At 41.3% G+C, this 27728-nt stretch overlaps 1 protein-coding gene across 1 annotated transcript in view; it reads left to right on the top strand.

Annotated features, from left to right (window-relative positions):
* Window positions 1–27728, top strand: part of LOC126470788 (glutamate receptor ionotropic, kainate 2-like) — a 269284-nt gene that overhangs the window by 191359 nt on the left and 50197 nt on the right. The gene's annotated exons all lie outside the window — the stretch shown is intronic.

A 27728-nucleotide genomic window follows, 5' to 3' on the forward strand; every position in this document is an offset into this window, starting at 1 on the left:
TGGACAGAGAGAGAGAGAGAGAGAGAGAGAGAGAGAGAGAGAGAGAAGGAGATAAGGACCTATATACAATTCCCAAACATATTTAGCAACTGCGAGACATTGGCGAAGTCGCTAGTACAACAAAAAAGCAATAATTTTCTACTCTTTGCTTTTTATCATTAACATCAAAATCATTGTTCATTTCATTTTTCTTTCATCTAGAAACGTGTGCTGTCAGTATTATGTATCTTCCAATTTTGCAACAATTGACTGCGAAACGTCAAAGGAAACACGGTTTAAGACAGCAAATACATGTGTCTGAACATCTAACTGCACGAATTTCTCTAAAACTTTCTCAGAATCTTGTTCTTGTACCTCTGAAAATAATTTCAGAACTTTATCACTTTCAAATTTTACGTACTGTTCTGTAGACAATGTGCTCTCTATAATTGTGCACAGCTGTCTGTTGAAATTCAGTAGTTTGCCTAGAAGTTACTCAATGCGTGTGCTGGTAAACTTGCTGCAAGGGGCATCACTGTATAGCGAGAGAATTGGAATCCACATAAACCTATGAATTTACGAACATGTTAACATACCTTGAGAAAATAGATTATTTCTTTGTATTCGATCAATTTCTCGGTGCAAGCACGAATATCCTATTCTAAATTGTATCTATTATAACACGATATAGCAATAAAGTTCTGATCTGCACTCATCGTAAAAATAATTAAAAGACGTGGAGAAGTTACCGCCAGTCGAGAAAGTCGAAATACCATCATCCCACACGTGTGCTCTATCGCCACTGCCATAGTGTCCGTCTTTCTTCATAACAGTCAGTATCAAAAAGAAGTCCATCTGAGGTGGATGAAATTTTCTATCTCGTACTACAGACAGGGATAACAACGAAGACGGCTATATTATGAAGAAGGGAACACCAAAATACTTCAGAGCTAAACGTTGAGCAAAAAACGAACGCCTCATGTCAGGCAATGTCATCGATAAACAGGTTAGAACACACTGAGGTCGATAAGACGTAGGTCAACAGGGCGCAAAACTAATAACTTTTTACCACACGATAGAGCGTCGTGCGTGCCTCCAACTGTAGTATTTATTGGTAGCTTCATGGTAGCGGACATGTCTGTCACTTGAGGCTTACACTCTCTGCTGTGCCGTTGGACATCTATGTAGCTGGATAGCTCGAGTTCCTATGTAACGATACTCAGCAGATGTGGGTTTAATAATGAATAAAAAAGTAAGAACGCGGGTAAGCGACTACGAACAGCATAGTGAAGGCATTATTGCAGCCAAGATAGACACGAAGCCCACGCCTACCACAGGAGTACAAATTTATGTGCCATTTAGTTCTGCAGACGATGAAGATATTGCAGAAATGTATGATGAGATAAAAGGAATTATTCAGATAGTTCAGGGAGACGAAATGTAATAGTCATCGGGGACCGGAATTCTATAGTAGGAAAAGAGATGGAAAAGTAGTAGGTGAATAAGGACTGGGGGTTAAGAATAAGAGAGGAAACCGCCTGGTAGAACTTTGCACAGAGCATAACTTAATCGTCGTTAACACTTGGTTTAAGAATCATTAAAGAAAGTTCAATACGTGGAAGAGACCTGAAGATACTGAAAGGTTTCAGATTGATTATATAATGGTAAGACAGAGATTTAGAAATCATGTTTTCAGTTGTAAGATATTTCCTGCGGAAGATGAGGACTAAGACCACATTTTATTGGTTATGAACTGTATATTAAAACTGAAGAAACAGCAAAAGGCTAGGAATTTAAAGAGATGGGACCTGGACAAACTGAAAGAACCAAAGATTGTAGAGGGTTTCAACGGGAGAATTAGGGAACGATTGACAAGAACAGGGGAAAAATACAGTAGAAGAAGTATAAGTAGCTTTGAGAGTTGAAATAGTGAAGGCAGTAGAGGATCAAGTAAGTAAAAAGACGAGGCCTAGTAGAAATCCTTGGGTAACACAAGAGTTATTGAATTTAACTGATGAAAGGAGAAAATACAAAAATTCAGTAAATGAAACGTGCGAACAGGAATACAACTGTCTCAAAATGGGATCGACAGCCAGTGCAAAACGGCTAAGCGAGAATGGCTAGAGGAGAAATGTACGGATGTAGAAACCAGTGAAAGTAATATGTTGTACATACTTTCTCTGGTTTCTTGAGATTTACTGCGGTCCATGTGGCCTGAAAACACTATTGATCCACTGAACATTGTAATAACACACCCAAAAATACCAAGCCCAAAGAACACGACTTGCTTAAACGTAAACCGACTTCGTTCGCCTCTGAATCCTTCAACATCGACAAGAAATTCTGTCGCATAAGAGAGATATATGTACCATTGTGTTCACTGAACCTCGACTTCTCATTTGTGGTGCACGTTATAGCATCATTCGGATTCGAATAGTCGATTACTGCAAATAGTGCCACTTCTTTGAACAAGATTGGATTTAGCATAGAGTTATTTAAAGTTCCTTCATGGTAAGATCAACTGAACTGGGGAAAAATGCCCCGCTGCAAGTTATCAACAGGATAAAATACCAAGTTCAGAAACATTTTAACATCAGTAAAGTTACAATATCCTGACACTCACGAATCCACTATGTCAGTGCGGGGTAGCAAGTCTATTTGAGCATGCACTTCATTTTCTTAAAAATAACAAGGCATTGTGCTGCTCGTTTAATCAACTTCAAGCTGGATTATTCCATATCGCTGCTTGGTTTAGCAAACACAGCACAGTGGAACAGGAATGTGAATCAATGTCAAAATGACAATTCTGTGATCAGAATCAAAATGACAGTTCTATGATTTAAGTGATTAGCTGTAATTCACATCAGTCACTTAAAACCCCATCACTCTTTATTGTAAGTGATCCACCTTGCACTCCACATTCAGTGACAACAGACTTTTCTTTCCGTCAAAACATGAAAGTGTAATAAAAATTTACAGCGTCTGTATTTACAGTTTTTCGGTATAATAACGTAAAATGAAATGAGTACATAACCTGTCAGTTCAAAAAGTTTCGAAACTGGATTAATAAAAACAGAGAAACGTTATGCTCGCAACTGACTGTTCGAATGTACATCCGTTATTTACAGCTGTTGGTGCAAGCTGCCACTGTAATTACTGCGAAGACATCAGATCTGCGCCGAAAGATAATCGTTCAACGCGATAGAAGTGCAACCCTTCCGCAGACTGCTGCAGGTTTCAGTGCTGCGCCATAAACAACTCTCAGTGTGCGAACCATCCAACGAAACATCATCGATATGGGCTTCCAGAACAGAAGGCCCAGTCGTGTAGCGTTGATGAATGCACGACACAAGGCTTTACGCCTCGCCTGGGCCCGTCAACGTCGACATTGGACTGTTGATGACTGGAAACATGTTGCCTGGTCGGACGAGTCTCGTTTCAAATTGTATCGGGTGGATGGACGTGTACGGATATGGAGACAACCTCATGAATCCATGGACCCTGCATGTCAGCAGGGGATTGTTCAAACTGGTGGAGGCTCTGTTATGGTGTGGGGCGTGTGCAGTTGGAGTGATATGGGAACCCTGATACGCCTAGATACGGCTCTGACAGGTGACACGTACGTAAGCATCCTCTCTGATCACCTGCATCTTTTCATATCCATTGTGCATTCCGATGAACTTGAGCAATTCCAGCATGACAATGCGACATTCCACACGTCCAGAATTGCTACAGAGTGGCTCCAGGACCACTCTTCTGAGTTTAAACACTTCCGTTGACCATCAGACTCCCCAGACACGAACATTATTGAGCAAATCTGGGATGTCTTGGAATGTGCTGTTCAGAAGATATCTCCTCCCCCTCGTACTCTTACGGATCTATGGACAGCCCTGTAGGGTCCATGGTGTCAATTCCCTCCAACACTACTTTAGACATTAGTCGAGCAATTGCCACGTCGTGTTGCGGGACCTCTGCGTGCTCTCGGAGGCCCTATATGATGTTAGACAGGTGTACCAGTTCCCTTGGCTATACCGTGTATAACGCTTTTGTCGCCCATGCACGGGCATCATAAGGCTACAGAAGTCTTCGACCGTGCGAATGTTTTTCCTGATAATGTGTACCTTATTGAATTATGTGCACTCCTCAAAAAAAGAACCACGTTTGGCATCAAAATTCTTGTCTGTAGCAAGTCTCCCTCTGCAGCATGCGCTACTGCTATTGAAGCTTGTCCTTATTTTAATGTTCTTCCTCGGAAGGCTTACTGTAGTTTTTATATGTAACGGGATGTGGGGTAGCCTTTAGATTTCTCTCTCTCTCGAGCTTATAAGAAATCGTTTGCAGACTTCTTTGGTATTTTATATTTTGTAATCACTTTCTGCTGTATATTGTTCTACATCATTGTCTACACGCTTCATTTTCTAGCGAAAGTTTCGTTCTGCCCATTTATGTCTTTCGTTCACTTTAGTTGCGACCTCTTCTACAACGTCCGTCCAAAAGGTTCCAACACTGACTTTTATTCCTGGTGTATAAGTGAGGACAGTGCAGTAACTGAATTATCTGCGCTAGCAGAATAGAAATGCGGAAAGCAAGTCTGAAAACAATTTATTGGACTCACCCAAAACTAAACGATAATACAATCTCCAAAAGAACAGCTCGATCCCAAATGCGGATCGACACAAATACAAAATAACAAATAATAATTATAGAAAGAACTCGTCTCTTCACGGGGAGCGAACACAATAGACAATTCTACAACGTCAAGAGGTTCGTCGACTATGCCAAGAGATCGGCCAGCTAGAAAAGGCGATCGGGCGACGCTGCCGGAGTGGCAGCCTTATAAAGACCGTTGGTGGATGTATCTACCGGAACTATTTGCGATCACATGCCAGGCTTAGCAAAGTAGTTCCTCGGCTAGCTGCGACCTCTGGTGAAGCTGTTCTGCAGGCCCCGCGAACGGGTAGCGGCCCCTGGCGACCGTTGGTTGAGACCTGTTCTTGTGTTGTGTTGTGGCCGCCGGTAAGTATTTGTTTTGATAACACAGACGACGTAGGTTTTCCTGGTGAATATACGCCCTGTGATGCAGGCATCCCGTGATGGTAGGACGTGAAGTGGAATGCTGATGCAGGAGGCGCTGCGATGTCCAAAGTGGGCGGCCACAGCAGTAGCTACTGTCGCAGCTTGAACTAACATTTGCGACGAAACCAAATACACCATTTGTCTCAATGACGAAGGAATTTTATTTTCTTGCACTTTCACTGTCGCTTTATCTCCATCATTTCTTGTTTTAATATGTACTTTGTAATCTTGTTGATCGCTTTTTTTTCAGTTGACCCTTTCATTATGATCACTCTTTTTCTATATCCACAGCAGCGAGAGTATATCACTCTCTTGTTCCACCTGTATCTACCGGTAACCGATTGTCGACTGTAGTATCCATTATGGTTATTTATTATTGTCTATTTGCAAATTTAAAATATTATAAGCCAATTGTAATTTTGTTCAGCTTGTTACATACAGACAATCAAACCGATGTCTTGCCGGTAAAGTCACCACATGCAGTGGAGTGACTCTTTAGCTACACTGGTCTGAAAAGCTTTTTGATGAGAGTCGAACTATAGTACGACTAGTCACTGCCAAGTAACATAGCTTGACGAATCTTGGACCATACATAGAAAGAACTGTTACGGCGTAGTACAGTAGGTAACTGAAAGCAATACCCAATGAGACGAGCAGAAATAACACTTTTCTTTAACGATAATAATTGCTCTGAAGCGATTCATGACGGACTCTTGAAAAGTGTGAAGGGTGGTTCATGGTTTTAAATGGGGTCTGCGATCATTGTGGACGACATTGCTTGCAACATGCTTCTCCGTGAGCACGGTTAACAACTGCTAGATGGTCGTTCGTGAATATGGACGTGCTGCAGTTTTCTCCTCAACGCATTTCCCACGTGATCGATGGGATTTAAGTCAGGAGAACCGGTAGGTCGGTCCATTCCCCGAATATACTCTCCCTTCAAGAGCTCCTCAGTCTGCTCAGTTCAATGTGATCGTGCAGTGTCACTCTTAGAATTGAAGTCATGGTGGAATGCACCCCTGAAAAGACGCACATTGGGAAGTAGAACAATGTCATCATAACATTGACCGGTGAGTGTACAGTTTTCAAAGTTGTGGCGGTCAGTACACCCATTCAACATTATGCCTCACCACACCATAGTACCTGGACCACAAAGACCATCATGTTTGACAATGTCCGTGGGTGCATTAGTGTCCCTATCTCTAGCTAAATGAGGGTATGTCCAGCATTGCCCGCCAGTCACTGAGTCTGAATATTACAGTCGTCTGCTCAGCCTTGCCGCGACCTTCATGCGGACGCTACAAAATCGCTCATAAGTTGTTTTACTATATAGCTGAGACAAAGCAGAAAACATGATATTCATTTCATTAGTGGTATCATTACAATGTCCACTACTTTCAGCTCATAATTTATATAAGAAACAGATGTTTAGGCAGTTGGGTAATTCCCATATTTACAGTTCGACAAATTCACCTATATTTCATTGAATACTATCTTTCTTAGAAATGGCTACCTTAATATTTGCACATACGTTATGAAGAGTCTATATGGCATTCGTAATCCGTAATAAACTTGACCGCGATAGAAATTATCATGTAATATTTTTCCGGTATCATAATAGAAAACATGCAGGGTGAAAAATAAGAACCTAATAATATGGTTGGATCAGTGAAGATGATGTTGTGTCGATCAAAATACGTACAATATGGCTGGTTCAAATGGCTCTGAGCACTATGCGACTTAACTTCTGAGGTCATCAGTCGCCTATGACTTAGAACTAATTAAAACTAACTAACCTAAGGACACCACACACATCCATGCTCGAGGCAGGATTCGAACCTGCGACCGTAGCGGTCACGCGGTTCCAGACTGAAGCGCCTAGAACCGCACGGCCATACGCACAATAATCATGGGTCGGAAATGCAGCGCTGTGGAGCTGCTGTCACAAAATTGCAGCAACGAGCGCACTGAAGCTAACACCCGAGAAGAGCGGACCGATGACCATAGCAGTCTGGTCCCTTTAATCACACAACCGAGAAGAGCGGAAGCTGGTGCAAATGAAGTCGCGATAGCCATTCGCAACATACGAGATATTTTCGACAGAATAAACGAATCATTTTTTCCAGTATGTCAACTTTGTAGTTATACTTGAAGCACAAACTTCCAGTATATGTCTTTTTGATAACATGAGCGTTTCTTTTTCATCAGTGTCTGGCTTTGTAAGTTTGGCAGAGTGTTGCATCTTGGAAAATTTTACAGACTTCCTCCTCTTGTCAGCCCTTTATTAGAAGTTTAATATATTTTCTTACTTCATTTTTAAATGATGGCATTCTCTTTATATGTGTTTTAGTTTTTTTCTTAAATTACAGAAACTACTAGAGAAAACTAAAGGATTTTTTCCCATTGTGACGAATTGTTACAAAGTACAACATGGATATGTATCTATGGAAAATTCTGATCAGATTTAAAAGTGTTTCAGCAGAGAAAATCTTGTCAGTACGATTTTCTATATGTCAAATTATTACTCTACTACACACCAATAATCAGTAAATTAAATCAAATTAAGAAGTATTACCAAAGATCAGTTATAAGTTAAAAACGATTTGAAATAGAAGCTATTGTCAACTAAAAAGTTCAATTTTCTCAAGAGATGGAATATTGTTCAGATGTTAAAAAAACTGCGTTTTAAAATATACATAATTTTACTCAAATAAAACTCTGTAACTGAAGAATTAACAATAGCCTCCTAATAGCTTTAATATATTATACAGCACTTAAATATGTAGAACTCGTAATATTTACATGAGCTGCACAAAATACCTCTTGTCTCAGAATAAAAAAAAAAAGCAGAAATTGCTGAAAACTGCTTATGCAGTCTCTAGTGTGTGTTCCTACTTGTGAATGTACAATCGGTCACTAGATTGACATCCCAACTAGGAAACATCATGTGTTCCTACGTACATTATCCTTTCTTGTACTGATCTATTTTTTGGAAATATAGTTTATCCACGCTCTCTCCACGTTAGCAAACATTAAAGCTGGTGATCTGTGCATCTCATTATGTAAAAATGCTCCTTACGATACCATATGTCAGTTAGGTTACTGAAGTGGTCTTTTTGTAGTGCAACTTATTGCTCAACAAATTAATGTCATTACGGAAATTACAGTCTGGTTGGTTTAAAGGTGGAGCTTTATGCAGTAAACATCACAGAGAAATCTCGTCTAATGAAATAAGCGATGATCAGAAATTTAATATTTCCTTAGCTGTGAGCTATTTTTAACAGTAAAAACACTCTTTAGCAAGTCATGAAAACGTACATACTTTCACCTAAGCGTGACTGACTGACTGCAATTTTACAACCGTAGCTTTACAATGTTCCATATCTGACTTGAGGATATGACGCTGATTTTGTTCGATTCGATGCCCCTTACCCAGTTCTGACCTCATTAGCAGTTTTTTCTGCACCCTGTAAGTTTTGTTTGCTTCATTTATACTATCACAATGAAGACAGCTGGAGTCAAAGAGTGGACACTTGGCGAAATCATGTCCTCATTTTTCCAAATTTTCTATGATCCTCTTGTGTTACATGATTCTTTCTTTAGTCTCCCTGATTTATGTACTGAAACTTAAGCATCGCCTGTACGTCGTTAGATTTTAAGTAGTTGCCTAATGTCATCTGTCTAGTTTCAGAAATTTCTTCATCGATATATGGATACGATTTTGTTTATGCCCTCCCGCGTCCGGGTTCCCGGGTTCGATTCCCGGCGGGGTCAGGGATTTTCTCTGCCTCGTGATGACTGAGTGTTGTGTGATGTCCTTAGGTTAGTTAGGTTTAAGTAGTTCTAAGTTCTAGGGGACTGATGACCATCGATGTTGAGTACCATAGTGCTCAGAGCCATTTGAACCATTTGTTTATGCTCCACCGAATCCAACGTAGCTGGAGTTACGTTGCCTAAACATAGCTTCACTTGTAACAACGGCAAGCGGTCGTCTATCAGAGTTTGCGTGCAACACCACAGTTGGTTACTATGAACTGTCGTATTGCCACGGGTATGCTCTTGCCTTTTTCGACGTGATGTTTAGCCTGGATTATCAATTACATGTAAAGTACTGTGAGATGAGGTGATTTTACACGCACCACGTATTCAGAGGCGTAAAGTCTCATTTTGTGTCCTAAAAAGGATTAACAGAGAGACAAACCACCATTCCCTTGGTAATTGTATATCGATTACACAGTTAGATTTGGCTCACAGATCTAGTACTTCAGTTGTGCCGTTGCAGTATTTCCGCTCTGTGTAAGCTGAGTTCATTTTGTTGATCAGTATTGGCTTTCTGTGCACTCTTTTATTTCTCTCGCGGTTTCTTCTGGGTTTGGTTCAGTTTTAATATAGGAAGTGCTTGGACATTTAAAGGCTTTTGTATCAGCCACAAAAACGTTATCACCTGCTCCTCTGCTATAAATAAAGTCGCCTAGGAAGTTACAGGGCATCAAACGCAATATAGGAACTCTGAAACGAATGTCTGGTTTCTTCCCCTGTCACGTAGACTATTCGCCTTGCCGGAACTGCACTAATTAGATGGCTTTCTAGAAACGTAGTGAAAGCGCAGTGTAAAGGCTCGAACACGGTTACTACACACTGGCGACCCTAACCAATTAGCAGCAATTGTTTGAGGCAATCGACGATCGAAACCTGTCGGCCTCGTGTGGCGGTTCACTGGTGTGGCGAGCAGGCTTGTCGCTTACAAGACGGCGGGCAGTCTCTGTGAAAGGGCACGAGGCAGTACCTCACATCGGCAAAATGTAGCAGTGGAAGAACCCTAAACGCTCCGGAACTAAACCAGACTACGTCACACACGTAATACTAATAGCGAGGCAGATAGAAAGACAGGCTGCAGGGCGTACGTCACGAAGGTAGGCCTGACCTCGCTCGCTTAACTCAGCGGGCAAAATGCGTTTCTAAACCTCTTATGTCGCAGCTTGGTGTGTGCGTACGTATGAGAGTTGCATCTTCTACTGGAATCTGCTATTATGAAGTCTTACTGATTACTAGTCGTACAACAAAATTCAAAATCAATTATCAACATAAATGGTATAACGGCTTGTTTATAGCATTGATCTCTTCTGCGTTACAGTCCTCATTTCATAAAAGATGTGGTGCCTTATGCAACTGATAATCATTTTGGCATGATTTTAGTTGTATTGTCCCCCAGCACTTCCATAGTGCTTATAGCCATTTTGTACCCCAGTACATCCTTGATAAATTATTAGTAGGCCTATGGATTTTTTATCGTTGTAGGACTAATAACAGTAAGATTCCATAATAGTGGATTCCAACAGAAGATGCAATTCTGGTTTGTACATACACACCTAGTTACCAGTTAACAGGGGTGGAAGCGCAGTTTGTCTGCTGAGTTGAGCGAGATTTTCTTACATGCGTGACGTACGCGCCGCGGCCTATCTTTCTCGTAGGCCTCGTACTTATAGTTCATGAGATCTAATTTTCATATACAAGCTACAGTTTTGCAGTGTTAAAAATACAATGAGAGGTTAACTAAATCCTTTGTTGATGACGAAACATAAATGTCCATGGAATTTGAAATAACTGCCTGTTATCATCCATAGATACTCCACTACTTGTGAACATTGCAAACCCATAAAATATTCGTTCAGAAGTGAATTAAATGTAGTCTACAAAGTACCTGCGTAAATATTAAGAAACAATTAGGGACACAGAGAAAGGAAATAATAAAGTAATATTATGAGCTCCAAATCAGGATTTGGTGAAGGTGACACACATTGTTGTATATTTTAGGTTTCGTGGTTCGTTTTCGACTAGGCTTTGAGTATATTACTCAGGGACAACTTTTATCGTTGCCCAAATTTCAGTGGTATTGGCTGTAGTGCGAGAGTGATGATCCAGTCATTGACCGTGGCAACCCATTGTATGTTTAGCAGGTGACATTCCAGGAAATAGGTATGACAAGAATGCAGGGCTGTTACGCAGAGTAGCAGCCGTGATAATTCTTTGCAGCATATGGATGAACATTGTTCTACTGAAATTCGGCTTCAGGAATGCGGGTTATATAATATTCGCTGTTGGAAGTACCCTAGTTCGAAACAGCTGTTATTGTAGAAATTCTCCGAATGTACCGCTGAATCTGATGTCAAGTGTAAATTCGGTAAAATTCGTGCTAGGAAATGCCGCATCATGTATGATCAGCCATCAAACTGAAGCGATATTTGTAGGGAAGATCAGTACACAACGTCTGTGCTAATAAAGCCATTGCATCTAAATGTTCCTTTCATTTATAGTCAAGATTACCATGTACAAATGATATCCACGGCACAAGAAGATACAATTAAAAAAAACTGAATGCTCTTCTCACCTATCACAATGACGATAGCTGCAGATCTCCTCTTAAAAGAAAAATGCTCCCTTAATTAACCTCTTTCAAAAGTGGTTGTACGGATAGATGAACAAATGTTCTTAACATATAACTCCTCAGTTCCCTATAAAATCTTCAATACAAATTAGAGCTAAAAATTCTGCATAACAAAATTATATGTGAGGAAAGAGCATATATTCTCAGAACAACATAACAGATAACTTTTATAAAGAGCGACTTCGGTCGAAATAGATACGTACAGAGATTATTTGTTTTGAAAATAATTTATTTTGTGGCATAATCGCATTAATTTCAAAACTAAATTTCCGGTTTTCGCCATCACTGGCCAGCATCAGATCATAAGACAGATGCCATGGCTTACGTGTATCACTATGGACTCGACTGACGGTATGAATTTGTAGACAGGCTAATTACATAATTATAAACCTGATATTGGCAAATGTCTTTGGCATGAGCTAAGAAACCAGTATATAGCCAGTACATAACACGCTGCTAACAAAGGACGTGTTCCCAATACTAGTTTGGCAATAAATCTATAAATAAATAAAAGTACTCTCCATTGAGTTGCTTACGTGTGTACGTATGTATCACGTATTTCCAATATTGGTAAGCTGCAGAGCACCATTTGTTCAAGAATTTTTAAATATTTTAATTTCAATTGTCTCTTTAATCCTTGGGAACTTCATAGCACAATTTACCATGTAGAAATGTTGTTTTTCTGTTTTCTGTTTGTTTTAATAAATGTAATCACGAATGTTGCTGTTCATGAGATAATTTCTATTGTACTTTCTGTTGGGATGTGACATACCATATGATCAAGATAATGGTATACAGAAAAAACTAATACATACCAGCGTATATGTGGCACAACAAGGAGAAAAGTTAAGAGTAAAAGAAGGAAAGAAACACAGCTAAAATTATGTAAAGTCATGAGAGTTTCCGATTTATTACACAGGTGGAAAGCTGGATGTTACGCATCTAAAACCATCAGAAATGAAATGTCTGAGCCGGCCGCGGTAGCCGAGCGGTTCTAGGCGCTTCAGTCCGAAACCGTGCGACCGCTACGGGCGCAAGATCGAATCCTGCCTCGGGCATGGATGTGTGTGATGTCCTTAGGTAAATTAGGTTTAAGTAGTTCTAAGTTCTAGGGGACTGATGACCTCAGATGGCCTCCACCACACACCGTTTGGTGGCTTGCGGAGTATAAACGTAGATAGATGTAGATAGATAGATAAGTCCCGTAGTGCTCAGAGCCATTTTGAAATGTCTGAAATCTGTGAAAGGCTGCGCTAAGCAAGACAAAACTAGAAAGGAACTAATAAGGGAAAAATTAGGGATGCAACCAATATCCCAAAAGGTATTCCAGTACAAAGAAAAATGGAGAGAACGTGTACTTCATATGCCACCATAAGGCCAGTGGATTATAAACCATACCGTAAGAAAGCTGTGGGAAGACCGAGGAATAGATGGTGGGACCAAAACAGACCCCGGGTCTAACTCTAGAGTGCCAGAAAAGGAGGAAAGTAATTTATTCTTGACGTGCGTAACAGGCTGGGATATGTATTCAAATGGTGCATTCAGAATCACTAGCTGTTTAAACACATCTTTACTGGGATCTTGGTTACTATTTTTTGTTATTATTCTAATAGAACTTTTCTGTAATTTGAGGAATGGATCCATGTTTTGTGTATGGGGCTCCCAGAAATTCATTACACAGCTAAAAATGGTGTACATACAGAAGTAGCACGTAACTATAGGGCATTGTCCGTTACACAGTGACGGCAGGTCTCTAAGGGTGTAACTAGCCAATTTTCTTTGCTAGTGTATTTGTACGTTTATTCAGCTTCAGGTGACAGTAAGTATTCATTCCTAAAAAAAAACTGTTTGCTACGTAAACTGTGACCTTTTCATTCCCATTTAATCTTACGGAATTATTTTTCTTCTTTAAGCAGAAATTCATACTGTTTCTTTTCTTTATGTTTAGTGTAACTTCATTTCCCGATCACGAATTATAACCATGCTTTATGATTTCATTTTCTTTCTCAATTAGGAGTTATGGTGTATTATTTGTGACTGTAATGTTGATGTCATCAGTAAAAAGAATTTTTTCCTATGTATAACATTTATAGAAAGTCATTGATGTATAACGAAAACAAAATTGATCCTAACATGCTGCCCTGAGGGACTACTATGTTAATCTATTCCTAATCTGTTAATTCACTAAAAATTTTATTTTACTGAACTCATGCTTCACCTTCTTTTTGTAAGCTGTTTTTCGGATATGACTAAAATTCTTCTTATTCCCGATTATTCTATTTTTTTAGCAAAATTTTATGGTTATAAGTTTGTTTTATTGATCATTGCTATTGATGAGTAAACATAAGGAAATGATTGCTCAAACTTTAGTTTGAATATTTTTGAATACTTTACAGAGCAGGGAATTTTAAACCTTTCTGATTTTCTGCATACATTTTGTCCTAGCTAGGGGCTGACAACACACTTGAAATATCTTGATTTTTGATATTTGGCTTTCGTAGGCGTGCAGACTTGTTACCCTGGTTGCACTGTTCACTATCTGTGACATGCTAAAACTGGGAAGAAATTTTGTGAGAGTGATACTGGTTTCATTTATCTATCCTAATAACAGAACTGTATAACTGTTGTGTCTGTCTGCGTGTCTATTTCAACACGCATATCTCCCAAACTATTGGACGAATTTTCGCAGGAATTTCACAGGTAACTTGTTAGCAGCTTGGGGCAACGTATAGGCTTCATTTCATCAAAGTCTAATCACAGAAAAAGGATATACTGATTTGAAGTTTTATCTAGAAATGACATGTCTTTCAGTCTGTCTGTTTGAACATGCTAATCCCCAAACCTACTAGACGAATTTTCATGCAGTTTTCACAGATAATTTAACCTTAGCTGAGGGCAACATACAGAGTGTTACAAAAAGGTACGGCCAAACTTTCAGGAAACATTCCTCACACACAAATAAAGAAAAGATGTTATGTGGACTCGCAGTATCCTATTCCACTTTCATATGTCACGACTTATTTATTACAAAGTTGATTCAGCGTTTCTGAACGGATTTCACTGATATCACCCAGTGCCACTTGTTAAATCTCAACTGATTCAAGCTATTTCATATCAGTGTACTTGATCCAACTGGAATGCACTGAAAGACAAAAAAAAAAAAGAAAAGAAAGACAGAAAGATCCACCACTAAGGAATAATCGCAATGGGACGGAAATCGGTAGATGTGATGTACATGTACAGACAAACAATTTATTACAGTTTTAAAAGAATAGGCTGACTAATTCAAGAGAAAGAGCCTCACAAATTGAGGAAGTCAATAACGCTTTGGTCCACCTCTGGACGTTATGCAAGCAGTTATTCGACTTGGCATTGATTGACAAAGCTGTTGGAAGTCCTTCTGAGGGATATCGTGCCTAACTCTGACGAGTTGGAGTGTCAAATCGTCAAAATCCTGAGATGGTTCGAGGGCCCTGCCCACAATGCTGCAAGCCGGCCGCTGTGGCCGAGCGATTCTAGGCGTTTCAGTCCGGAACCGCGCTGCTACTGCGGTCGCAGCTTCGAATCCTGCCTCGGGTATGGATGTGTGTGATGTCCTTAGGTTAGTTAGGCTTAAGTAGTTCTAAGTCTATGGGGATGACGACCTCAGATGTTAAGTCCCATAGTGCTTAGAGCCATTTGAACCATTTTGAACCACACTGCTGCAAACGCTCTGAATTGGGGAGAGATCCGGTGACATGGCTGGCTAAGGTAGGTTTGGCAAGCATGAAGACAAGTAGTAGAAACTCTCGCCGTGTGCGGGTGGGTATTAACTTGCTGAAACCTAAGCCCATGATGGTTTGGCATGAAATGCAAGAAACGGGACGTAAAATATCGTCGACGTACTGCTGTGCTGTAAGGGTGCCGCGGATGACAACCAAAGTGGTCCTGCTATGAAAACAAGTGGCCACCCAGATCATCACTCCTGGTTGTCGGACGGTATGGCGGGTGATGATCAGGTTGGTATCACACCACTGTCGGAAAACGTTTCCAGATACGTCTTCGCTGGTTGTCGGTACTCAGTTCGGAGCGGGACCCGTTACTGAAACAGTTCTATTCATCAATGAGAGCCCAGGGCGAAGACATGTTTGGAGACGTCCTGGACAGCGATGGGTTGAAAACCCGCCATACGACCCAACAACCACGAGTGATGATCTAGGGTGCCATTTCTTTTCATAGCGGGACCCCTTTACTTCTTATCCACGACAACCTTACTGCAGAGCGGTACGACGACGATATTCTTACTCCCCGTTTTGTAACGCATCATGGTAAGCCATCCGGCCCTCTTTTCAGCAAGATAATGCCCGTCCGAGAGTTTCCACTGCTTGTCCTCCGCTTGCCAAACCCTGCCTTAGCCAGCAACGTCACCGGATCTCTCCCCAATTGGTTCAAATGGCTCTGAGCGCTATGGGACTTAATTTCTGATGTCATCAGTCCCCTAGAACTTAGAACTACTTAAACCTAACTAATCTAAGGACATCACACACATCCATACCCGAGGCATGTTTGAACCTGCGACCGTAGCAGCAGCGCGGTTCCGGACTGAAGCGCCTAGAACCGCTCGGCCGCAGCGCCCGGCTTCTCTCGCCAATTCAGAATGTTTCGAGCACGTGGGCAAGGCCCTCCAGCCATCTCGGGATTTTGACTATCCAACACTATCCCTCAGGAAGAGATCCAAAATCTCTATCAGTCAATGCCAAACCGAATAACTGCTTGCATATTGGCCAGAAGTGGACCAACGCGTTATTGACTTGCTCAATTTGTGAGGCTCTTTCTCTTGAACTAGTCATCCTATTCGATTTCCGTCGCATTCTGGTAATTCCTTCGTGGTGCTTCGGTTATTTGTCTTAGAGTGTATAACGATCTTTTCGATCACATTTCCGTGGACTTTTTTAAAATTCTTTTTCACGTACGTCACAACATCGTAACAAAAGTTCACAGTGTTAGAACTGTCCTTTAGTTGCCTAGAACTTTATAGGTTAATAACCTGTAATTGCACTTGCAAATGTGCACTATCTGAGAACAACTAAAAACCATTTCCAGTTTATTTGTATAGTTGATTGATCTGAGATCATGTATCTGAACTGGTGAAGCTGTGCATTGTTTTACTGTTATAAGACTAACGCGTATCTAAAAATAATTGTAGCGCCGAAAGACGTTCGAAATATGTTCATTTTCATATCCAGCTGCCTTTCAAACAGAGGGGGTTTGATAATGAAGGCATAAATCGTGTCACCCATGCTATTTCCTTGTCTGACCTGATTAATTTATTTATATTGCCGTGAAATGTGCTGCATGCAGTCAGGCATAATTTTCAGCATCGCTGGCTGGCGTGCTTCCGGTCGCCAGCGCAAACTCTACCACTAGCAATTATTTCATATTCAGTATTTGTAATTTTCAGAAGGTTCCCGAAAGCTCATATGTTTGTAATGGTTGTTCGTTCTGGAATATTCAGCTCTATTGTGGCTGTGCGTTGGTGTTCGTAATAAACGGACTGGCAGTGCTAAGTGTCAGACTTTATGGACGATCCTGCTTTCGGATTTGAATTTGATCGTGGTTTCGACATGTGATTGTTTGGTGTGGGACCCAGGTACATCAAAAAAACTGCATATACGTGGCTCAAATTAGGCAACGTTAAAACCGTTGCCTGCATGGACGGGTTCAGGTATACAAGCAGTACCTCTTTCCTAAGATCCATACATTCAAGAGAAAGATGGATTCCAAAACAGCATTAAGTTATCTGCACATCAGGCATCCATCAGTATTTTCCGGTGACGCTGTACAGGAGCCGCCGAAATGGCTGAAAGGTTTCGACAGAATCACCAAATACAACAGGTGCGATGACGTGACGCATTGAGAAAATGTGTACTTTTATTTGGATGGCACTACTCAGTAGCGGTTAGAGAACAACGTAGTGTAGCTCATCAGTTGGGGCAGATTCCAGGTCAGACTGAAGGAATCTTTTGGCGGCAATCAGCAGAAATCTCGGTTAGCGGAAGAATAATTGAAGAACAGGGCCCTACACTATGGGGGAACGACCCAGTCCTATAGATAGAATTGTTTAACAAAGGATGTCAGAACGAGACTGGAATTCATCAAGCGGTGGCAGAGAATCGAGGAAGTGCTATAGGAAAGATTCGGACGAAGGAAGTATTTCTTGCTGCTGAATATGGTCCATAGGGTAGTTGTAGAAGATCACCAAAAGCTGCTCTCTCTCATATGCCAGATAGGAAGACAAGACAGTGTTTAGTGGTAGGCAGCCAGAAATGTCGGACCAAGTACACAAGAGATAGCACCTATGAATTTCGACCCTATGTGGAAGGAGGTAACAGAGAATATCAAATAAGAGGCGTATCGATCTTCGACACTAGTCGAACTCCCTACGAAGAACACTCAGCCAATTCAGACTTAATGTTGCAACCCCCCTCCCCCCCCCCCCCCCCAAAAAAAAATGGTTCAAATGGCTCTGAGCACTATGGGACTTAACTTCTGAGGTCATCAGTCCCCTAGAACTTAGAACTACGTAAACCTAACTAACCTAAGGACATCACACACATCCATGCCCGAGGCAAGACTCGAACCTGCGACCGTAGCGGTCGTGCGGTTCCAGACTGTAGCGCCTAGAACCGCTCGGCCACCCCGGCCGGCTTTCGCAACCCAAACGACAATTTAGCATCCAACCAAGGCAGTTACAACAAACTCCTCTACTAAGTTCAATGGCCTGCAGAAGAAACGACAATTACATGCTGATGTGTTTTCACTGTGGAGGCTCTGGACACATTCGCTATTGCAGAGAGAGGAGACGAGTGTTCGGCGACTATTATACCGCTAGGTGCCAACCACCACAACAGTCCTATTGACGACAGTGAACTGTAAACGATTATAGTCGAGCTGTGGGACGCAGCCAGCCGCTTTACCAAGGCAAAAGTTGATCCCAAACACGCTGTGGCCGTTCCCCCGTCGCCGTACGTAGATACCAACCGCTCGCCTAGTCACCAAATTCCGCAAAACTAAGTGAGACGACCATATATGGAAGTCGGACCGTCACAGACGAAACTCCTCAGTGCACGACAGCCATCAAGATGTCAAACACTCACTGGCATTATCGTCGATGGCCAACCTGTCCAGGCACTAGTCGACTGTTGGGCCTCCTTTTCTGTAATGCTGAATGCTTATCGCTGTCGGCTCAAGAAGACTGTGTGATTTGAAATGATAATTAAATAGACACCCTAGCTGCAAGCAGGCGTTGATACACTTCATTGGGGACATGTTGAAAATGTGTGCCCCGACCGGGACTCGAACCCGGGATCTCCTGCTTACATGGCAGACGCTCTGCCATGTAAGCAGGAGATCCCGGGTTCGAGTCCCGGTCGGGGCACACATTTTCAACATGTCCCCAATGAAGTGTATCAACGCCTGCTTGCAGCTAGGGTGTCTATTTAATTATCATTTCATTTCTAGCAAAGCTGCATGGTCATCCACGGTAACTGTTCTTTCGGGAACAGATACTACCGTCATATATAGTTAAAAACTGTGTGATTTGTTATGAAAGCGGTTATGCTAAAGGCCATAAATGGGAAATATTTCCAGGTGACAAGAAAATGTATTATAGGAATGTCTATCAATGACAGCTCACAGCCCCACCAATTTGTCGTTTTAGCAGAATTAAGTCATAAAGTTATTCTTAGATTCGACTTCTTGCAGGTATCACAAGCAGTCATGGACAGTGGAAGATCAAAGCTCCAGATTGGAGTAGTTATTTCAGCAAGCACACATATAACAAAGACTGCTCTCGGCAGTTGTTTGTGGTGAATACGTTGTTTCCACGCTGTTATCAATGGGACGAGTTCCAGGCTGCAGTAGAACAGCTCAGGTAAATTGTGGAGGTTTTGTAGAGTGCAGAAAGCTACTCAGGCTCACAAAGGAAATCTACATGCCAGCCACGCTCACAAGCAATTTAAGTGGTCAAGGAGAGCTTTAGACATCAGCTGAGGGAATTGCGGTTAGCGCTACTGACTCTCGATCATAGGGCCTTAGGCTCGATTCGTCGCTACGTCAGGGATTTTCTCCGATCGGAGCTGTTTGCGCGCCCGCGCGCGCATGTGTGTGTGTGTGTGTGTGTGTGTGTGTGTGTGTGTGTGTGTGTGTTGTCGTCATCATCTTTTATCGGTATCGACGTGCAGGTTGCTAAAGTGGAGTGAATTTGAAACACTGGCATCAAGTGGCGGAAAACTCCAGAAGGAGTTCCATGGCCAGCGATACCATTCACTCATTTCGTTTTTTTTCAAGGTTAACTTTGGATCACACTCTATTACGAGTAGCAACAAAACATCCTTAATGGTAAGAGAATAGGGGAGACCAGGGGGGGGGGGAGGTTAGCGGCATCACTGAACAACCGTACTCGCTACCACAACAGACAACGAAGTTGAGGAAGCTACTATCGAACTATCAATAGGATCTAACCTAATCGACGAACTGGTAAAATACTGGATCAACACTGGAGATAATCCACAGATTAGCCAGCGTTTGTATAGCGTATCGCTGGATGAACAACGGATAGACCCGGTGGTAGTGAAGAAGATGCTGCAAGATGAAATCAGTGAAGTTTCAGGGAGTCATTGGTCCTTTTCTGTCGATCTTGTGAAGGAGAAGTATGGTATATGGCAGTTTCTGAAACGACTGCTGTTCGCTGAAAAGACCCGCGAAAAATAATGTCTACCCTTTGAGCCCACTGATGACATTCTAGACTGCTTGAAAGGAGGTGAGCATTTTTCAGCTGTGGACATGCAGAGAGGCTACTGACAAATCGATGTTGTCAAGGTTGACTAGGAAAGGATTGTCTTCGTAAATGCAGATGGCCTCTATTAGTTGAAACTTATGCCGTTTGGACTCTGTAACACTTCATCGACCTTTGAACGTAAGATGGATAACTTGCTTCGGCGTCTTAAACGGACGACACGTCTTTGTTATATTGATGATATCGTCATATTATCCCAGACATTTTAGGAACATCTAAGCCACCTCCTACGGCGTTGAATTCTGTTCAGACTGTAGTCTTCCGCCTGAGTAAGAAAAAGTGGCTTTTTTCCCACTAAAAAATAAAAATCTTGGGGCACTTAGTGATTGGCAGTAGGATCAGTCCCGATCCAGAGAGAAAAAAAAAAAAAAAAAAAAACAGTCACTGATTTTCTGACTCCCGGGAATAATCATGACCTGAGAAATTTTCTTGGAATGTGCTCATACTATAGGTAATTCATAAAAGACTTTTGTACAAAGCCACGCCCCTTGCAAGAACTTCTGTAGATAGAAACCAAATTTTTCTGAAACGACGTACAAGAAAGATCTTTCCTTGTACTCGAGGGAGCGCTAACAAAATGCCGAGACAGAACTACACATCTATAGGTGCAGCTCTAGTGCAAACTCAGGAAGATACTGAAAAGGTGATATCTTAATCTTGCAGAGCACGGTCGAAGTCTGAGGTGAACTACTGCGTATCTTAGAAAAGTGCCTTGCAATTGTTTGAGCCATCAATAAGTTTTGACCGTATTTATGTGGCAAACCATTCAGCGTTGTGATGTATCACAAGAGATGGGCCCAGGACGCTGTAATCGGGTCGATTGAGAACTTCTGAAACAGAGGGTTGCTGTTTCTTTAGGAGAGAGAGAGCAATTCCGGGAGTTGCGTTGTTCCAATACGGCATAACGGATACCACCCTTGGTTGGCATAATGTGAATCGCAGATTCTGCCCGGACACCTGAAATTATTTGTTATTTAGTTCCTAGAAGCTTCTCGAAACCTGTAATGTTAATATATTCTGTATTATTCAATGTTTGTATTAATAAAAGCACTCTCCATTCAGGAGTTCAGTTCGTCTCTGGCTGTACGTTGGTGTCAGTAATAAACGTGTTATAATTTATTGACGAAGCTGCCTTCGAATTTGGACTTTATTGTGGTTTCGACACGACAATAAGCCCATTTGTATCAACGAGGTTTAAGCCACCTACTCATTTGCCATCAGTTAGTGATGAATGTACCTCCATTTTCATTTCCTGTTGCATCTCCTCAGTCGCAAAGAACATTTAGCGAAAAGTGACCAGGCGCAGCCATTAAACTGCACTGCCTAAAGACTGTTACCATGTGCTACTTCCAGGTCTTCCTAAACGCCATTGATTTTGGCTGCCTGAGCATGTTGCACTGTACATACAGCAGCACAATTGTTCCCACGTGGCCTGAAATTAGCCTTCGCATACAGACAGATAAACGCGGCAGGGACTTTTATTTATGATATGTAATGAAAGATCAAACGCAAGTCATGAAGTTAAAAGTTAGTCGACGGGTATACGGTTGTGGTACACTAGGCTGAGTAGATCCACTCTGGCAGATTATAATGGTGCACTGATCTAGCGAACGAGCGCCCAAAGTCTACGGCATATCGTAGTCCTAGTGCAATGAAGCCCAACAGGGGGTGGACAAACTCAATGGACTGTAGTCAAGTAGGTAAAATATTCAGAGAAAAACGTATTGGGACCAAAGAGCTTCAGATAATCGGTCTGTAAGAATCAGACAATGACTATCGAGAATTAATTTTTGTGGGGTGACATACTGCTTGATATGTCCTCTCGAAGTTTACTAATAGATTTGATGTGTCAATCATGTGACTGCTTCCACCACTGAAGTCACTTACCCGAAAAATGTAGATAACATAGTGTTAGCAAAATTTCACTTTTTAGAATATTTCACCAGTACTCCTGAATTTCCCATTTACCTGATAGCTCTTGCAGACCCCTAGACCTGCAGTGATGTCGTGGAAGTGTTCCAAACCATCCCTGCAACGGAGAAAGACTGGTAACGTTCGACATCTCGGGTACCATGCAGGATCAAGGTGTTGTGTGGGTTCCATCAGAATGTATTCCAGGTGGTATGCTAACGGACAGGCACAGCTGAAAAGAGACAGCGAAGAACAGATGAATGTTGCTTTCTTGTCTGTCTGTACGGTAAAAATTTTGTAATTGATGTTAAACTTTCCCGATTTAGAGACTTGCAATTTTAGACATAGCTCAGAACTGGGTGACAATGCGATATTATCTCGCTTTCTTGTCTGGTGTCTGGCGGAGGGTACTTTGCGTACCATTGCCATTTCCCCCTTTTCTTCTTCACAGAAAGGCAGTTGCTGGTAAGCCTTCATGTGAGCTCGAATCTCTTTCATTTTTACCTTCGCGTTTTTTTCGCCAGATGTACTTAGAAGTAAGCAACATATTGGTTGATTCAGGTAAAGAGAAACTGAAATGAAACTGAAACCTACAACTTGTCTCTATTGTAATCTCATCAAAATGTTTAAAATCGATAGAAAAATTTCACATGTACGAGGATGAAAATCTCCAGCTAAGTATTTAAAGTAAAACTAAATTTTAATAAAACGCGTTTTTAAATCAGACTAAAAGGTATAATAATTCCTGCTAGCGTCGTACTGATTCCTAAACCCATACACTTAGTCCTGAGAATTTCTGATTTTGAATTTTTAATAGATATGAAAATACTTGTAAGATTTAGAAAGAAAAATGTGGGTACATACAGTCTGTAACTGATGCATGAGTAGTTCATCTTGTTACTGTTACACTACTTACTGAGTGATGCATCAATAGTTCACCCCCTTACCATTATCCGTTTCATATGATCTACGTTTTTGTTTTAAATCTTACAAGTATTTTCATAGCTATGAAAAATGGAGACTCACAAATTTCCAGGACTATTTGTATGAGATTAGCAATCTGTATGGGGTTATGAGAAATTATTTTATACTTTGAAATCGATTTAAAACGGTATATATTAAAAATTTAGTTTTATTTAAATAATTGTTCTGTGAAACGCAGAACTCTATAATTTTTTTCTGTATTGTGTCGTAGCTATCACTCTCTTCTCACATTTTCTTAAATATTTGATTACATATTGTTTTAATCGTAAATAGATAACAGTCCATTGTAGATAATCGCTTCCTCTACTAAAAGTTTGCCATTGTTATTAATATTACCGGTTAAGTCATTAAATCTTGAAGTTCAGTCGAAATAACCACCAACATGAACACGTTACGATGGGAATCGACACAAATTGCAATGTATGATAGTTTTAGAATAATGAGGTACCTCATTGTTATCCTAGTGACTCTGCCGCCGAGGAGCGTTGTTGCTCGAAATTAATGGCATCTGGCAGCTGATTCGTTTTCCGCCACCAGTTTCGTCTTGTGTAAAGTGTTTCTGTGTATCTTCCGCTGCTGAGAGCCCACGGAACTGTGATATGACTAGCGAACGAGAGCCATTATTACCGATAAACCTTCGATCCCCCGCTGTACGCTCGTGCATGCGGTCATTATAGACCGCAGCTTGTGGTCTAGTTGTTGCTGGCACAATATCTCAGCGTGTTCGGGCGGGGGACTGGTCATCCTCTGTAATACAAACTGGACAGGGTTCTCATCGTTGCAAGTTAAGTGTCATGTGACATCCACACTAAAATGCAGTAAACAAATGACGAAGAAGCAACTAGAAAGAAAGAAAGATTTGATTCCCCGCTGGGTCTGAGATTTTCTTTTCTCGGGGACTGGGTGATTGTGTTGTCCTGATTATTACATCTCATCTTCACCACAGAGACAGGCTGATGGCCGAAATGGCGTCAAATAGGAAGACTTGCACCAGAAGACGCAACAACCGTAGATGGGATCTCCCGACTAGTAATACCATACGACCATTTCATTTGAGTCAACGTAGTAAAAATGTTTAAGTGTAACAGTTACTAACTCCAATACAGGAAAGGTAAGCGCACGTGAGAAAAGAGTAGCTTTCTCTGGGAGGCTTCAAACTAGTACTGGTAACCCGCTCTTAGCCTCGATAACGTTCTCACAAGTGTGTACAGGTACTCCATACCAGGTAAACCATTCGCTGGTGATTAAATCCCGTACAGCTAACAAAATTCCTAGGATGTTGATCCCTGCGTTTCACACACTATTCCAAATAATTCGAGACGTTTTCTATGTGATTGAAAACGGGCGATTTCAGTAGGCCAGTCGACGTGTTATTCGGTGCTTCAATGTTTTTCAAGCCAGGAAAGTATGCATACAGCCCAGTGAACAAGGCTGTTATCATCTTGGCAGACAACAGTGTACGTAATCGTCTCATTTGGCCATCAGTACACCAGAGGTCTTGCATCATGTAAAAAGTGGCTAAATGGCAACTTCTCGGCACACACTACCTATTCAAAACAACTTCTATCCAGGTACCATGTTATTAGGCATTTTGTGAGGTGCTCGACTCCAAATGTCCATTGCATACAGTTCCCTTGGAAATTTTTGTTCGTAACTTGTTTGAGATGGAGCTACATGATGATGACGTCAACTTACCCTCGACATGTTGACGAAAATAATTTTTAAAGTCGGTGGTACACATAAATATTGTCCGAACTCGCACTAATCGCTTTCTCAGAAAATAAATTTGAACAGTTAGTTCAGGTGTCCACTCGAAGTGTGAATGGTTGCAAAAACATACTCGACCTCTTAGCGACAAATACTCCCGAGCAAACAGGGAGCATTATGGCGGATACAGAGACCGATTAGTGGACAGATTGAATACCGTAAAATCCAAACCTACTAAAATCAAACTCATCTATTTAAAAAGTCAGAACTAAATTCGCTTGACGTCTTCGTAAGAGACAGCTTCCATCCCTTCCGAACTAACTAAAATTGTAGAACAAGGATGACTTAAGTTCAAAGAAGTAATATCGACAGCATTAGAGTGATTTATACCAAATAAATTAATAAGAGACGGAACTGACCCCCTCCCCTCCATGGCACAGAAAATAGGCCAGTAAGCTATTCTAGAAGCTACCAAAAATATATGCCAAATTTAAAAGATAGGTGAAGTTTTACAGAATCTCGAAATTTAACGCGAACTTCAATGAGGAGGTTCGATAGTGAAACACTGTCTCGAAAACTGACAAAAAATTCAAAGAGGTTATGGTCGTATTGCAAAGTACACCAGTGGCAAGACACAATCAATAGGTTTACTACGCAGTAGGAACGGTAATATTACCAATGACAGTGCCACTAATGCGGAGTTACTAAAAACAAGTTTCCGAAATTTCTTTACCAAAGACAACGAAGTAAATATTCTCAAATTCGAATCCGGAAATGCTACCAGTATGAGAACTTAGCAGTAGATGTCCACAGTGTCGCGAAGCAGATTAAATCACTTACTCAAGCTAAGTGTTCCGATCCAGGTTGTATACCAATTAGATTCTTTTCAGCGTATGCTGATATAATAGCTCCGTACTTAACAGCCATATACAATCACTCGCTCTACGAAGCATCCGTACCAAAAGACAGGAAAGTTTCGCAGGTCATACCAGTTCTCACGAAAGGAAATAGAAGACATCTAATGAATTACAGACCTACACCACTGACGTCGATTTGTAGTACGATTCTGGAACGTATATGGTGTTCAACATTATGAATTACCTCGTGGCAAATGATCTGTTGACACACAGTCAGTATGGATTCAGAAAATAAAGTTCTTGTGTAACACAACTAGCTCTCTATTCTCACGAAGAAATGATTGCTATCGACAGGAATCTCAAACGGATTTCGTATTTCTAGATTTCTGAAAGGCTTTTGATACCGTTCCTCACAAACGACTTCTAATCACATTGCGTGCCTACGGAGTATCACCACAGCTCTGCGACTGGAATCATAATTTCCTGTCAGAAAGGTCAAAGTTCGTAATAACTGACGGGAATTCATCGAGTAGAACAGAAGTGATTTTTGGCGTTTTCTGTGGAAGAGGTATAGGCCCTCTGCTGTTCCTTATCTATATGAACGATATAGGAAGCAAACTGAGTAGCCCTCTTAGAATGTTTCCAGGTGATGCTGTCACTTAACGTCTAGTAAAGTCATCAGAAGGTCAGAACAAATTGTAAAATGATTTGGACAAAAAAGTGGTAATTAACGCTAAATAATGAAAACTGAGATGTCATCCACATGAGTACTTAAAGAAATCCGCTAAATTTCGGTTACACGACAAATCGCACAAAACAATCAAATGGCTCTGAGCACTGTGGGACTTAACATCTGAGTTCATCAGTCCCCTAGAACTTAGAACTACTTAAGCCTAGCTAACCTAAGGACATCACACACATCCATGACCGAGGCAGGATTCGAATTTGCCACCGTACCAGTCGCACGGTTCCGGACTGAAGTGCCTAGAAATGCTCGGCCACAGCGGCTGGCGTATCACACAAATATAAAGGTTGTCATTTCAAGTAAATACTTAGGATTTACAATTACGAACAACTGTAATTGGAATGCTCACATAGATAATTTTGTGGGGAAGGCAAACCAAAGGCTGTGTTTTATTGGCGGGACACTTAGAAGATGTAACATGTCTGCTAAGGAGACGGTCTACACTTGGCTTGTCTGTCTCCTGCTAGAGTACTACCGTGCAGTATGGGATCCTTACCATATAGGAATGACGGATGACACTGAAAAAGTTCAAGGAAGTGCAGCTTGTTTTGCAGTACGGAGAAACAGCGGAGAAAGTGTTACTCATATTATACGTGAATTGGGGCGGCAATCTTTAAAACAGTTGAGTTTTTCGAGGCCTTTTCACGATATTTCAATCTCCAAAGTTCCCCTCCGAGTGCAAAAATATTTTGTTGGCCGACTCCTACTTAGGGAGGAATGATCTTCGTAATAAAATAAGAGAACTCAGAACTCGCACGGAAAAATTTAAATCTTCTTTTTCTCATGCGCTGTTAGAGAGTGAAGGTTAGAGAAATTGTATGAAAGTGGTTCGATGAACCCTCAGTTAGGCACTTAACTGTCAGGCGCAGAGTATTCATGTAGATGTAGATGTACACACCTTGACAACAGCAATTCCTGTGCGTTTTTAAACTGACTGTCGTGGTGTTACACTCGTGTGCAGTCTCAGTTGGTTGGAATCTATTTTTACGATCAGTGTTCCTACGCCTTATTGTTTGGTTAAGACTGGTACTCCATTTCTTGTTCACACGTTGGAGTGTCCGCGTTGATACTCCAACAAATCGGGCAACTTCATTCTCGGCGTGGTCATGGACGCGCACAGACACAATAGATGCCTTCTGTTATTCTGTGACGTCTCCGCGTCGCTGCGCTAAGCTTAACAACACACTA

This window comes from Schistocerca serialis, chromosome 3, assembly GCF_023864345.2.
Source record: "Schistocerca serialis cubense isolate TAMUIC-IGC-003099 chromosome 3, iqSchSeri2.2, whole genome shotgun sequence".
NCBI classification, from domain to species: domain Eukaryota; kingdom Metazoa; phylum Arthropoda; class Insecta; order Orthoptera; family Acrididae; genus Schistocerca; species Schistocerca serialis.